The 15,277-nt window shown below is 49.1% G+C and overlaps 1 protein-coding gene and 1 long non-coding RNA gene across 8 annotated transcripts in view; one reads left to right on the top strand and one right to left on the bottom strand.

The window, feature by feature from the left end:
* CYRIB (CYFIP related Rac1 interactor B) overlaps nucleotides 1–15,277 on the bottom strand; it is a 147,399-nt gene that overhangs the window by 120,677 nt on the left and 11,445 nt on the right. The window lies entirely within an intron of this gene.
* On the top strand, nucleotides 1,451–2,716 carry LOC113600566 (uncharacterized). The gene is made up of 2 exons (XR_003421568.2): nucleotides 1,451–1,822; nucleotides 2,198–2,716. It is a non-coding gene; the product is annotated as an uncharacterized LOC113600566 (long non-coding RNA).

Raw genomic sequence — 15,277 nt, 5'->3', positions numbered from 1 at the left:
AAAGCAGAACTTACAAGCAGAAGCTCGACCTGGGGGGGCGGGAGGGGGCTTCTAATGCTGTGGCAGACCTGCTGGGGTGAAGAAGAAAAGCACGGGGACCGAAGCCTTCCACTCATGGCGTGAACTTCTGTCTCTCTGCTTATAGTAAAAGTACCAAAATCAGGTCTCACCCAATGCCCCAGCTGCAAATTCTGGCAACGGCTCAAAAGAAATCTGATGATAAGAGAATGTAAGAAGGATCAAAGATCACAGATCGAGAACCCCAACAGACTATTTACGGAGGCTTATACTGGGGCAAGGAAGAAAAGGGGTGCAGGGAAGCTGCTGGAACTTCTTTCTTCAAAGCCCAGAAAAGAGAACACTTTTTATTGTCTTTAACTCCTGCTACAGCCAGTTACAGGTAGTGGAAACAATCTCTTTAAAATGTGCTGTAGGTGCATACACACGAGCACACATGTGCGTGCATGCATCTGCTCAGCCCCTTTGCTACCCACCAGCCTTTGCGAATGAAAAGCCAGGTAGAGGGAGCCCTCATAAAGTGCTGGTGGGCATTAAAAACGTTAGTGTAACCACTTCGGAAAATAGTTCAGCAGGTCCTCAAAAAGTTAACATAAAACTCTACACAACCCAGCAAATTTCACTCCTATGTATCTGCCCAGGAGAAACTAAAACCCATGCCTACACAGAGACTCGCACAGGAATGTTTGTAGCAGCGTTATCTGTCAGAGTCCTAAACCGAAAACAACCTAAATGTCTACCCACCGTGGAGTAGAGACGACACGGTGTGTCTGTACAATGGATCATTATCCCACAATAAAAAGGAGCAAAGTACTCACGCACTTGACATTGCACGTGAACCTTAAGAACATTAGAATCAGTACAAAAGCAAGACACAGAAACCACATACTATATGATTCCACTTACATGAAATGCCCGAGAGAAAAGTTTAGAGACAAATTTAGAGGGGCAAAAGCAGATTAGTGGTTTACCTGGGGCTGGGGACAGGGAGTAACTGTAAATGCATATAAAAGATCTTATTGGGGTGATGAAAATATCCTAGAACTGCATTATGGTCATGGTTGCACCAGGGGTAAAGGGACTAAAAACCACTGAACTGTAACTGTAACGGGTAGATTTTATAATAAATAAAATACACCTTGTATTAGTTTCCTACTGCTGCTGTTGCAATGACCACAAATGTAGCAGCTTAAAACAACACAAATTTATTATCTTTTAATTCTGGAGGTCAGAAACCCAGACAGGGTTTTACTGGGTTTGAATGAAGGTGAATGAAATCAATACCCTCCCTCCGGGGACTCTGGGGGAGAATGTGTTCTCCGGTTTCTGGTGGCTGCTGTGTCCCCTGGTCTGTGCCCCTCCCCCACCCTCAAAGCCAGTAAGTAGGGTGGCTTCCTTGTATCTCTGATTCTGACCCCATTTCTGCCATTCATTCACCTACTTCCCCGACTCTGACCCTCCCTCTTATGAGGCCCACCAGATAACCCAGGCTGATTTTCCCATCTCAGGAACTTGAACTTAGTCACATCTGCAGGTCCCTGTTGCCATGGAAGGCATGGTATTCACAGGCTCTGGGGATTAGGATGGGGTGTCACTGGGGGACCATTATTCTGTCTACCATGTGCCTCAATAATCGCCAGTGCAGGACGTGGCCAGCAGGTAGGGCTCATGCAGGCGATCTAGAACCCCCACCACTAAAGAAGCCCTCGGGAGCCCTGTCCTAGGGGACCACGTGGGGCATAAAGGAACTGAAAGGGCCCTCATTTTGTCTTCAAAACCTAGGAGGGAAGAGGGGAAGAGAATGGTAAGTCCTGAGAAGAAGACTTGGACAAATGGTCAAGTTCTAGATGACAGAGGGTATGTGAGGGAGGGGGGCGATGCCTTTAATTTTCACCTGACCTGACTCCCCCCCCCCCCCCGACCCCACAGTCAAGACTAAGGGAAAAAGAGATGTCTGCATGAGATCTAAGCCTCTGGGTGTTATGAAATTTCCACCTCACTGATTATCTTAAAAAAACCCAAATTAAGTTAGTCCTCAGACGATCTCTGATTCTGGCAAGCACTTAAGTCAGTATGTAAGGAGCCACCAGAACGGTTCCCTCAGCAGGCACCACGCCAGACCGTCCTCATCAAGGGAATGGGAAGGAACAAGCAGGACCCGACTCTGCTCTGGTTACAGGTGGCGTCCAGAACCCAGGACCTGCAGGCCTGATGCTCCTCCCCACTCCCGTCTTATAGTCACCCTGCCCAGGGCCACCTCTCTGCCTTGTCCCCATCAGCTTTAGGGCCTTCCCGACAGATGGAAATGGTGCCTTCCTCCCCATCTCTTCTACTGGAGTGTGCTCCCCTAGTGCCCAGCACGATGTGGGCACAGAACGGGTACCCAGTAAACACCGGGAACCACGTAAACGTATACACTGTATATGCGTGCTTTGTATACATAAACGTGTTTTTATTTCTGGTATACAGTGTTTGGAAAAGGCTTTTTTCATATACACATACAAACGTTTATGTGCACATTTTACATATGCAGACAGGTTTATATGCCTAAAAGCACATTTTATATAGAGAACACAGGCGTTCGGTAAACGATTGTTTCATAAATACACTTACATCTATGTATGTACATACGTGCATACAAGTACATATATATGAATGAAGGAATTTAGATAAAAAGCAAGACGTGGTTTAAAGGCAGCAGGCTGGGGAGCCAAAATGAAAAATCTAGAAAGACAGACATTATGTCTCTTTTGTTCTCCACTGTATCCCCAAGTCTAATGTAGCACAGTGCCTGCCTGGCACCCAGGATGTGCTCAGTAAATACTGGGTAAATGGAGGAACGATCAGCCTACTTTCACTGGACAAGCATTTACTGAGCAAGTACTTACCAAGTGCCAGCTGTGGGGCAAGACTCTAGGGATCCAAGGTAAACAAACAGACAGAACGGGGCCTCTACCTTTTGGGGGTGGGGAGACCCAACACCCAGGCCCACAAGCCACACACACCACATCCAAATGGAGAGGAGAGCTTTGACGGGAAGGAACAGGGTGCTGAGGTGAAAGGGAAGATCTATGTAGGGAAGTCGATCTGCAGAGACCCAGGGACACAGTGATCAGGCAGAGGGAACAGCATGCACCAAGGGCAGGAAGAGCCCAGTCCTCCAGGGAACGTAAAGAAGCTGGGGGGTGGGGGTGGGGGTGGGGCGGGGGGCAGCGACAACAGGCAAGGAAAGGCAGAGACGCAACAGGGAACTCAGGAGGCAGGGGCTGGATCCCCAGGACCTTGGGTTTTGTTCAGTTTTTAAATGACAACAGAAAGCCACTGAGGGTTTTTAGCAGAGGGACGGCATGGTCTGATATACATTTTTCAAAAGATCTGGAGCAGTATGAAAAATGAATTGGAAGAGGTTAAAATATCCTCCCCAGCATCATGCCGACTTGTCAAAGAGTGAGAAACAATCCTCCCGGCCACCCCCGAACAGCACTGAGGAAGCTAACACATGACTTGGCCATCAATTCACTTCATTTTTCCAGACCGTTAGGGAGCACGTAGTATGTACCAGGCACTGTGATAAATACTGGAGGCACTGAAGTGAAAGAGACACAGGCCCCTTCCTCCAGGAACCGAAAATCTCTACTGTGCAAGAGCAGCCAGCCTGGCACAGGTGAGAAGAATTTAATTCAGACCAAATATTTAAGAAAGGGGGTAGAAATTCAGCCCCTGGATCAACACAGTGTCCTTATTTCCTCCTTTCTTTGTCATTTATTTGTATATACCCTGCCTCCTTCCAAAAGAGATTGGGGATAACCTGCAGCAAAAAAAGGATAGATGAAGATAATAAACAGACAAAGAAAATGACAGCGGAGACAAACAAACAGACTGAACCCAAGGGCCCTTTACGGCTGCTGGTGATCAAGCATAAATTTGGCTCTGAGCACCCTGGCAACCAGGGCAGAAAGGCAGAGAGGTTAAGGGGGAAGAACGACCTTTCCTCTGTGGAAACAGCTTTTCCTGGCTGTCCCTAAATTCTAAAAATCAAAGATGGGGTCTACGGTGGGTGGGCATGGAAGTAAAGCCAGGTGGGTGACCTGGGGTAAAAGTTCCACCTGCTAGTTCACCTTGTTCGTCACAGAACGCCACGTCTTCCCTTACACCCAGGCTCCCCATCTAGTTCTCCTAGTCGCCAAGCTAGAGACGATGTTTCTTGGTAACTTTGTCTTTCTCACTCCCTCCCTCTCCATCGCATGTTAAATTAGATACAAGCTCTAACAATCCCATTCTCTCCCTCCACTGTCCAGCACCACTGCCCTGCTTCTGGCTCCCAGGCTCAGAAACAACCTCCTAACAGTGTCCTGCCTCTAGCCTGGCTCCTTCCCACCATGTCACCAGAGAGATTTTTCTAGAAATCATGTGTCTGGCTACATCACTTGTCTACTTACAATACTCTCATGAGTGGACACAACCCACCCTTGTCCACCACTAGGCAGCAGCCCTGTGGCTTGGGCAGGGCTGGCCACGCCTCCCTTAGGGGCGGCCCTTGTCTGGACCCTTAGCCTATCAGCACACAGCATTCTCCTGGCCACAGGATTGGCTCCAGGGTGTGCACGTGACCTAAAGTCGTCCAGTAAGATTTGGAGAAGAGAAGTAGATGTGAAGGCTGGAACTGCTGAACCTACATTACCACCAGGAGGGAGGCAGCCTGAGGATGAAGTTCATAGGGGAGGACAGAGCTGAGAGAACAGAGAAATGAGCCAGGGCCCAGAACAAATGCCACCTAAAGCTTACCTACTTGGATGTTTCAGTGACACGTGTTCATTAATTTCCTTTCCTCGCTGAGCCACCTTGAGTTGAGTTTCTTGTTACCAGCAACCAGAAGCACATCTGTTCTCCATAAACTCAACATAAAGTACAAACTCCTTAGTATGGTGTATAACAGAGGTCAGCAAACTACAGCTCATGGGCCAAAGGAGGTCAACCATCTGTTTCTGTCAATAAAGTTTTATTGGAATACAGCCATACCCACTCATTTATAGATTGTCTATGGCTGCTCAGGTGCTACCATGGCAGAGTAGATCGCTTGTGACCATATGGCCCACAATGCCTAAAAATGTACCATCTGGTTCTTTTTTTTTTTATATGAAATTTATTGTCAAATTAGTTTCCATACAACACCCAGTGCTCATCCCAAAAGATGCCCTCTTCAATGCCCATCACCTACCCTCCCCTACCATCTGGTTCTTTACAGAAAATGTCTGCTGGCCCCTGGCATACCCATATTTAGACTTTTGCCTTCCCTTCCAGACTGACCATCGACCATCCTCTGCCTCCCCACCCGCTGTAATACCGGTCACCTCCCTGGGTTTGGTTACACTGAGCCCTTTTGCAAAACTCTTATCTATCTGGGCAGTCTCGCTAACTCCCTGCATCCTCCTCACCCCACCTCTTACTTGTGGGTCCCTCATTGGGATGAGGAGTCACCTACACAAATGCAGCACCGTTGCATGGCTCTATTCTGCCACCTTGCTGAGCGGAATTATCCAACGATATACCCATCTCCCCACCTCTGGACTGTAAGCCCCTTACTGTCCAGGATTACGGACTATCTCTGTATCCCTGTGCTTTCGGACAACACAACATGACACACAGTAGGTGCCCCGATGTTCACTGACCTGAACTGCAAGAGACTGAGTCTTCAAGAAATGTGAATGAGGGGCACCTGGGTGGCTCAGTCGGTTGGGCTTCCGACTTCAGCTCAGGTCACGATCTTGCAGTAAACCAGTCGGAGCCCCACGTCGGGCTCTGTGCTGACAGCTCAGAGCCTGGAGCCTACTTCCGACTCTGTGTCTCCCTCTCTCTCTGCCCCTCCCCGGCTCACACTCTGTCTCTCAAAAATAAATAAAACGTTAAAAAAAAAAAAAGAAATGTGAATGAGCTCGGTGGGGTCTATATCACAAAAGGGAGGAGGGAGGAGACAGGGGAGCATCCAAAGCAAGCTCACTTCTCTCACCAGGTTACCAAGGTGCCCATCAGCGACGAGTGCCTCACTGTGGCCTCAGCCATGCAGGTCAGTCCGGGTTATTGATTACAGACAACAGGAGTCAGCTATGACTATTTTATGGAGAAAAGGAATTTGATGAGAACATAACAGAAAGCCCCAGGAGCAACAGGCAGGCTGGAGAACCAGGCTGGGATTAAGGACCAAAGGGGACTGGGCAGAGTGGAAATATGAGCCAGGCCACACCACAGGACATCTGCTTAGGACACCTGCCATTCTCAACTGGACTCCAGTTCGGAAGAGCTGCTCACTACCCCCGCTTTCATTGCGGAACTCAGCCAGAACCAATGCCAAGTGGCCGAGTGGAGGCGGGAAGAAAGAATGTCTGGTCTGCCTCCACCTCCCTACTGAGAGCCAGAGCTCCATCCCCTTCCAAGACCTACATACTGGATGTTCCCCCAAACAGGAAGGTGGGCAGGATGCTGAGCACCCCAAAATATAGAAAGTGTCCATGAGACATACCAATTCACCAAGACTGTAGAAATTAACTGTAGGTCCATGAGCCCTTTCTCTCTATTACTGGTCCCCCAGAGTGGACTCAGAAACTCCCAGGGTGGCAGATGTGAGGGACAGGCCCCTGCCTGTGTCTACACAGCACCAGAGCCAAGTGTGAACAAAGGAAGGGTTTCTTCATCTCTCACCACAGAGAGCAAGTGTCAAGCAGAATTTCAAGTATCTGCTATTGCAAAACATCTAAAGTAGTAGCGAAAGGTCACTTCCAGAAAAACATCCCTCTCCCTCTACCCCATAAAGACATTAGGCTGCAGATGCATTCTGGATAACTCCATTGCCATTACCTGAAGTTCATTCATTCATGTGTTCACGCGTGCATGCATGCATGCATTCTGCAAACTGTCCCAAGACCCAGATGTATCACGTCCTACGCTGGGTGTCTGGGTTACAAAGATAAATCCGCTGCCGTCCCTGACTTCCAGAAGTCCAGTCAACTAGAGGAAAAGTCACTTTCACTTTGGGGACGGCAGCTGGACGGAGGGTTAGAGGTGATCTGAATATATGCTGCAGACCTTTTTAAGCATTCGCTGGGCATTACTCCACATCTACACACACACACACACACACACACACACACGCATAGCTACCTGCTTAGTCAGCTGCCAGCCCTAGGACCGACCCAGAGGACAAGGGCTGCGTGCCCAAATCTGGATCCTACCAGAACGGGTGCTGGCTACTGAGTTGGTTAAAAATTTCAAGCCCTGGGCAGTCTGCTTCCCTGAATGGGGGTGACAAAGGCAGAAGCAGACACCCTAGGTGCCCCAGGGCACACCCCGGCTCTCGGCAACAGTCAGTCCTCCGAAAATGGGAGATAAAGCTAATCTCAGGTGCCCCTCCTCAACCCTCCACAAATCAGGATGCCAACACCTGCCATTTGTACCCCATTTTCCAGTTTACTAAACCCTTTCATACATTCATTCATTCATCATTCACTGAACACCTGTTAGGTGCAAGGCACTTTGCTTAGGGCTAGGAATCTGAAGAGTAATAAAATACAGCCCCTGCCCTTTTGGATGCCTCTTCCTCTAGGAAGCCCTCCTTGGTCTCTCTGGCTGAGTTCAATGTCCCCTCCCCCATCATGAGCTCACAGCTCCCTGTATCATCACTGTCCTTCAATCGAAACTCCCTGGCCTAGAGGAAAAAGGGACTCTTAGACCTCACACATCACTGTATCCACAGGATCTACTCCACCATGGCATGCAATGGGGGCAGAATGAATGCGCAGGCATGTAAGGTAAGAATCTGGCATCACCCCCCCCCACACACACACACACACACACACTTGGTTTCTAGACCAGTGTGTCTCCAAAAGCATGGATGCTGGGCCACTAATCCCACTCTCCACACACTGGACACCCCGGCCAGCTTCTGGCTCTCCCTCTCTCCAAGAACCACAGAATTCCATCTGCCCTCCTGTGATCAATTTATTGTTGGGATTCCATACCCTCCCTCTGGGCATTTTTTAAGATACAAGGAGACAGAGCCTGCGATTAAAAGAAAAAAAAAAAAGGATTGCTAATGACGGAATGTCAGGCACTCGTGTATTCATTAAACAAATATTTACTGAGCACCCACGCTATCTATGCTCCACTGTAGGGGCAGAAACGCAGAGTGAACACAAGCCAACATCACTAGGGTCTGACAATGAAATGGTGTTACAAAAAGTGATGTCCCTCTGGTGAATCGATGAGTGAATGAATGAAAGAATTACGGGTAATGTCAAGTGATCATTGCAGATAATGTCAAGATGTAACTTGAGCTGAATCAGGGCACATGGTCTATTGAGGGGGTGGGAGACCATGCAATTCTTCACCCCAGGTCATTCTATCAGCCATCAGGGTACCCTGCCTCCATCTGTTCTCCTGTCCACATCCACAATGCAAGAGAAATGCAGAGAAGGAGACTCTTCTTCTGGCCATCGCTGGCTTCCTAATTAAAACCAAGGATTTATGTTTACTCTAGGTCTATAAACACACCCCCCCCCCAAAAAAAAAGTGGTTAAGAGAAAGCAGATGAAATGCGGGTAAAGACTAGCTAATAAAATCAGGGGGAAATGCTGTGAGTTTTCAAGGAGGATGGTGATTAAGCAGACCTTGCAGGGAAGATCTTGGAGGGCCAAGGGCCGTGGATGGTGCGCAGTGCCTGTGTTCCCAGGGAAAATGTAAACCATAACTTCCTGCAGAATTAATTGGTCCCCGGTGGGAGATGTGCGCTAAGTTCCTTGTAGATCATGCAGCTAAGGTGGCTCCCCGTCCCCCACTCCTGTCACGCAGCTCATCAAGACGGCATTTAAAAAGCCGTGGACATGCAGGTTAGTTGAAGACAACCTTCGGTGGAGGAACCTGTGTTCCAAATAAAGTGTCAGGCGTTGAGGTCGCCCCCTTCCAGAACGTACGCTGTCATCTCACCTCCCGAGGCGTCTGGCTCCTCACGTGGTCACTGCAGCAGACCGCGGCTAAGTGACACCTGCCCTCAAACCATGTCCTTCCTCGGTCCGGGTAGGAACCTGGGGTGTGGAGAATTACCTCTCTTGTCAAGTATGGATGAGAGTCTGGCCTGAATTTGAACACAAGTGGCCAAGATGGAAAGGAGCCTGGGAGCCCCAAGGATCCCGCGGGAAGCAGATGACTTCCCAGAGATCAAAGTGGGCAAAGAGGGGTGATGCCCAGGACCAGCCTTAACGAACCCCCAATGAACATGTTTCCACAAATAAAGACAACAGTGGGGAGGGGAAGAGTGAGGCCCAGAAAAGAGTCGATGTCTCTGATTAAGCACGGGTGAAATTCCCCATCACCGCTTTAATCGGACTCTCCCGAGGGCTCTGCTGGCTTTGCAAATGTTTTCAAAGAAAACCATCTTGAATATACATTATTCCCAGAGCCACTAAACAGAAAGACTGCCCTTCTGCCCCTCCCCGCTCTTTGGAGCGTTTTCCCAGATGGGTCTTTAACGTGACACAATGGCAGCCTTGGCTCTTTTCTGTACAAGACGATCTTTGTCACCGGCTTTTACGCTCTACAGGTCCAACTCCTTTATCAGAGTCTCAGTTTACCAGCGGCTTCCTGCGCTTGAAGCTGAAGCCAATCTCCTTGGACTGACACCAGCTCTCACAAAGCTGAGGCCCTGATAACACTGAAGCACTCTCTGAAAATTGACTTGCTTCTAATACCAGAGGGGAATCTATCCTGAGTCAACTCCAAACAAACCTGGATTCTGGGCCATTCTAAGTAGAAACGATGACAAGCAAAACGCGCTGCAGGACTGCCCCAAAGCTGAGCTGATGCAGCCACACACACCTTGCGGTTCCTTGAATGCTGGCCTGCTTGCTTTTGCATATGCTGTTCCCTTTGTCTGAAATGCTATTCCTAGTATGGAACTTCGAAACTCAGTACAAACTGTCACCTTCTCTATAAAACTTTTCCCAGCCCCTCCAGGCAGGGTTCACATCAACACATCCTGAGAGTGTAAGCTTGGCCAAGCCCTGTGCTTGGCCAGATGTACAGACAGGAGAAACTTCTATATCTGGCTAGAATCCCTCGTAGGCTAGCGTCTCCAAATAACCTCTTGCTTACAATTCTATTTTAAAAGTTTTACTGTGTATGGGGCACCGGGTGGCTCAGTCAGTTAAGCGGCCGAACTCTTGATGTCAGCTCAGGTCATGATCTCGTGGTTCTTGAGTTCGAGCCCCCTGTCAGGCTCAAACTGTTGAGAGTGCAGAGCCTGCTTCAGATTCTCTCCCTCTCTCTCTCCGCCCCTTCCCCACATACGCTTTCTCTCAAAATAAATACATAAACTTTAAAAAAGTTTCACAGTGCAATATTTAAGATACACACAAAAAATACATAAAGAATAATCAAACCATCTCTTGTACCCATCATCCAGCCTGAGGAATAAAATATAACGAATACAAAGTCCCCCAGCACCACACTCCCCCAATCATATTTATCTCCCCAATTCCCCAGAGGTAAGCACTCTCCTGAACTGAGCATTTATCACTGCCATGCATTTCTTTTTACTTTTTTTTTTAAGTTTATATATTTATTTTGAGAGAGAGACAGAGATAGCATGAGCAGGGGAGGGGCAGAGACAGACAGACAGACAGACAGAGAATCCCAAGCAGGCTCTGCACCGCCAGCACAGAGCCCGATGCGGGGCTCGAACCCACGAAACTATGAGGTCATGACCTGAGCCGAAACCAAAAGTTAGACGCTTATCTGACTGAGTGACCCAGATGCCCCTCTTTTTACTGTTAACACATAAGCTTATACCCCCTAAACAATGTGTATCGTCATTTTCCGAGTTTTAAAATGTTGAGGACTTTAACACTTTGCATATTAATGCAATGATTTGTTTTTATGTCCATCCCCTCCTACAGTCCAGGACTCTGTGCGCACTGCCTACAATCTGCTAATCTCTGTCCTGGGGCACCTGCCCCAAACCCCGGCACACAGTTCATGTCTCATGAATGCTTGCTGAAAGTAGACGGGAAAGTGGATGGGAAAGAGGAAGAGGAAGAGGAAGAGGAAGAGGAGGAAGAGGAGGAGGAGGCAGGAGGAGGAAGAGGAGGAGGAGTATGGGGAAGAGGAAGAGGGAAGGAAGGAAGGAAAGAAAGAGAAGGAAGGAAAGAAAAAGGAAGAAAGGAAGGAAGGAAGGAAGGAAGGAAGGAAGGAAGGAAGGAAGGAAGGAAGGAAGAAAGAAAGAAAGAAAGAAAGAAAGAAAGAAAGAAAGAAAGAAAGAAAGAAAGAAAGAAAGAAAGAAAGAAAGAGGGGCGCCTGGGTGGCTCAGTAGGTTAAGTGTCCGACTTCGGCTCAGGTCACGATCTTGCGGTACGTGAGTTTGAGCCCCGCATCGGGCTCTGGGCTGATGGCTCGGAGCCTGGAGCCTGCTTCCGATTCTGTGTCTCCCTCTCTCTCTGCCCCTCCCCTGCCCGTGCTCTGTCTCTCTCTGTCTCAAAAATAAATAAACGTTAAAAAAAAAAAAGTTAAAAAAAAAGAAAGAGGAAAGGAAGGAAAGGAAAGGAAAGGAGGAAAGAGAGAGAGAGAAAGAAAGAAAGAAAAGAAAGAAAGAAAGAAAGAAAGAAAGAAAGAAAGAAAGAAAGAAAGAAAAGAAAGAGAACAAAAAGAAAAGAAAAGAAAAGAAAAGAAAAGAAAAGAAAGAAAGAAAGAAAGAAAGAAAGAAAGAAAGAAAGAAAGACAGACAGACAGACAGACAACAGTGAGGACAGGGTTTTCACTCACTGGACCCACAAATGGAATGGGGAGAGGGGCAGAGGGCTTCCCCATGGAGTCTATCGGGAGCACAGCCTTCTGGAAAACCTCCTGAAGTTATAGGCTAAGGCGGCACAGGGACCCAAGTAAGACAGGGCGCGGAGCTGGCTGAGGGGACAGGGCAGCACTTAGCATGAGGGACCAGAGCCCACAGTACTGTACCCAGCACACAACAGGGGCTCTGGATGCGTTTGCTGAACGAAACACCATTTCCACAGATGAGAAAAGGGACAGCGTGGAACGAGACAGAGTGGTTGGTCCAGAGAAGACCCAATGTGGGGACCATCTAACAGAGAGGACAGTGCCCACTCGTGGAGGACCAACGTCTTCCTTCGCTCAGCTCCACAGCAGAAGCCACGGCTGCCCTCTGACTTCTCACTCGCTCCACAACGCGGCCCCGAGTAGCTTCCAGGAGCTTCAGAGGAAACCCAGAGAGGGTCACACAAATGAGAAGATGCTTAAACACACAAGCGGGGCAGGGAACGGAGAGGGGAGGGCAGTGTATGTGGCCACCATGAGAGCAGGCTAATTTTGAGGGTGAAGGAATACCAGCCATCGGACTAAAGGAGCACCGAGGCCTCAGTAAAACTCTTTCCTTTAGCTGAGCTGTGTCTCTGACTTTCTGGATTCCCTGTCGTCCTGAAGAGCATGTGTGAGGAGACCACCAAGTGGAGTTTAAGAGTAGCCAGGGCTGAGAAATTAAGTTCCAACTCTGGTCCTGACCAGCCGTGCAGCCTTGGACAGATCCCTCAACCACTCTGGGCTTCAATTTTCTGAAAAAAGTATGCACTCGTTCTGCAGACACGCTTGGAGCCAGACATTATGGGCCTGACCTGTGGACCTAAAACAGAAAGAGGCCCGGGGCACCTGGGTGGCTCAGACAGTTGAGCGTCCGACTTCGGCTCAGGTCATGATCTCACGGTCCATGAGTTTGAGCCCCGCGTCGGGCTCTGTGCTGACAGCTGCGAGCCTGGAGCCTGCTTCGGATTCTGTGTCTCCCTCGCTCTCTGCTCCTCCCTTGCTCATGCTCTGTCTCTCTTTGTCAAAAATAAATAAACATTAAAAAAAATTTTAAAAAAGAAAAAGAAAGAGGCCCAGTCTTAGGGCTCAGCGATGTTTAGTGCAACAAGGCCACAGCATATACAAAATTCCGTACGTATGGGAAGTGTTGTGATTAGACTTTACTTGCTGTCATATAAGCCCCTGACTTTTTTCTCTTCCTTCTTTTTTTTTTTTTTCCTTAAGATTCAAGACATAGTGTTTGGTCAATGCTAAGTAGAAGAGAGAGCCAGGAAGCTCATCTTTAATTCAGTGCTGACAATACTCAGCTCAGCTCAAACTTGGCAAAAATGCTTTCTTCCAGCACATCTATTCATAGACGTCTGTTCCTAGAGTTAGCTCTCAATTATTCAGTCTAACGGAGGAATTGTCCCATGCTCTGAGAAAGGGGTGCAGGAAGGCGGAGGGGGGATGGGGAAGGGGGACAGGGAAGGAAGAGGGGAGAGGAGAGAGCAGGGCAGACCTAGAAAATGACCCCCCTCCGCCCCCAGAAAGCAGACACAGTGCTCTGGAAGGGTGCAAGGTGACCGTGCTCCTACGGTAAATGGTCATTAGGACAGGGACGTGGGGAGGTGACAGACATATCAACTCTTGACAGACATATCATACTCAACTCACTCTTGAGTAAGGAGTGTTCTACTGCTCCACGGGCAAAGGGTGGGAGGCTAGGAGAAGCCGAGTGGCAGCTCGTGGCAGTGGCACAGCCTGTGTGGCCAGCAGCAGCCCCCTCAGGAGCCCCGGAAACCCATGTCCCCAGGGAAGTGCACCCTTGGGGCTGCCATAGGCTTCAACCTTTCTCTGGGTCTCCACCTTTCACCAAACCAGCTCAACATACCCCCAGGGCCGGCAGCTCCCATTTGCTGAGCTCAACTCCGTCTCCCCCACCAGGTGCTGACGGGGTTAGTTGGGTGACAGGCGCCTTTGCCAGCTTTTCACTCTGATCTCTGGTCCTTCACTTTTTTCCTCTGACCCTTGAAACTGCAGCGAGAGGAACAGGCATGACTCAGCTGGGGAAGCCGGGGCCCAGCCCAGCAAGTAGCTGGAGCTTCCGTTCTGTTCTTCCTTCACTCACCCAAAGCAGCACACCTGCCTGCCCCACATACCCGTTCTTCTGGAAGGGGCTGGGGAGCACAGCTCACTTGCCCGACAGGAGGACAGAGGGCAAAGGGAATGGAGAAAACAAGGAATGTTCTGGACACTCAATAAATGTCAATGTGAGAGCCTCAACCATGTCTCCCTTGGTATCTAAACACAGAAACACGTACACACATACATCAAGATTATGAATCCTGGGGTTTTAAATGAATGCTTAAAAACACTTCCCATTTTCTGCCCGAGGCAGAAAATTAGTTCATACCTTGATCCATCAAGCATACACGTGGCACCTGTGCACCAGGCACCTTTGGATGCTCTGTGCCTTCCTTAAAAAAAGTGGCTGACGAGTTTAACCAGAACCTCTCCAAAAACCTCTCCATCCCAGGCAGGGATGACAAGTGGGCTGCATGGCAGACACAGAACTTGAGAGAAAACGGTGTCTTAAATACCACAGAGACTGTCTGGAAATCTGCAGTCCCCTAAGCGGTTTGCGCTCAGCCCCCCGCCGAGGTGCCTTGGGCTGCCCTTTAACGGGTTTCTCAGAAGGGCTGACGCATCCTTTCCCTGCCCGCTGGAAGCCGCCACAGGGCGCAGGCAGCAGGTTCTGAAGAGTGGTCCTTCTCCTAAGAGATCAAGGGCACCCCCCTCTCTGGATGCACAGGCGGAGGAGGGGGGTACTCAAGTGCGGGTGCACAGAAGCTCGCTGACCTCCCGTGGAGACCACAGCTCCCTCCACCTGAGCCGGAAGCTCACTTTTGCCTCGGAGTCGCCCACGCAGAAAACACTGGGCTGTTCTTAATGGGCAGCTGTCATTCATCCTACCCTTCCCTGAAAGTAACTTCCATATGACTTGAGGAGAGTCACTGGCTTTGGGGTGTCCCCAGATGCCCTTCGCCCCATCACCTGCTAACCAAGAGGGCAGGTGGTGAGTCTTCAAAAGTCACATGATCTCTGACCTCAGGTTACCTCCCTTATCAAAAGGCAACAGGGACTCCTTCTCCATGGGTCTAGGAGGGTCCACTCTGGGTGGCTATTATTATTCAAGAACCACTAGCTGTCTTTCTCCAGCTGTGTTCCAGTCCTATTGGCAAGGCTGTTAGTATGTTAACCCCGGGGACGCCTGGGTCTAAGTTTTAGTCATTGCTCTCTTCTGCCGTACACTATTTATAAAGTGATCTAAACACTGGTTTTCTTTCTTCTCCTACAAACAGTAGAGTTCTCGGTTTCTTTGAAAAAAAAAGAGATCAGAGAGGAACAGAGAAGAGGGAGA

This window comes from Acinonyx jubatus, chromosome F2, assembly GCF_027475565.1.
Source record: "Acinonyx jubatus isolate Ajub_Pintada_27869175 chromosome F2, VMU_Ajub_asm_v1.0, whole genome shotgun sequence".
NCBI lineage: Eukaryota > Metazoa > Chordata > Mammalia > Carnivora > Felidae > Acinonyx > Acinonyx jubatus.
Note: the sequence above shows the minus strand (reverse complement) of the source record. Positions and strands in the feature narration are given on the sequence as shown.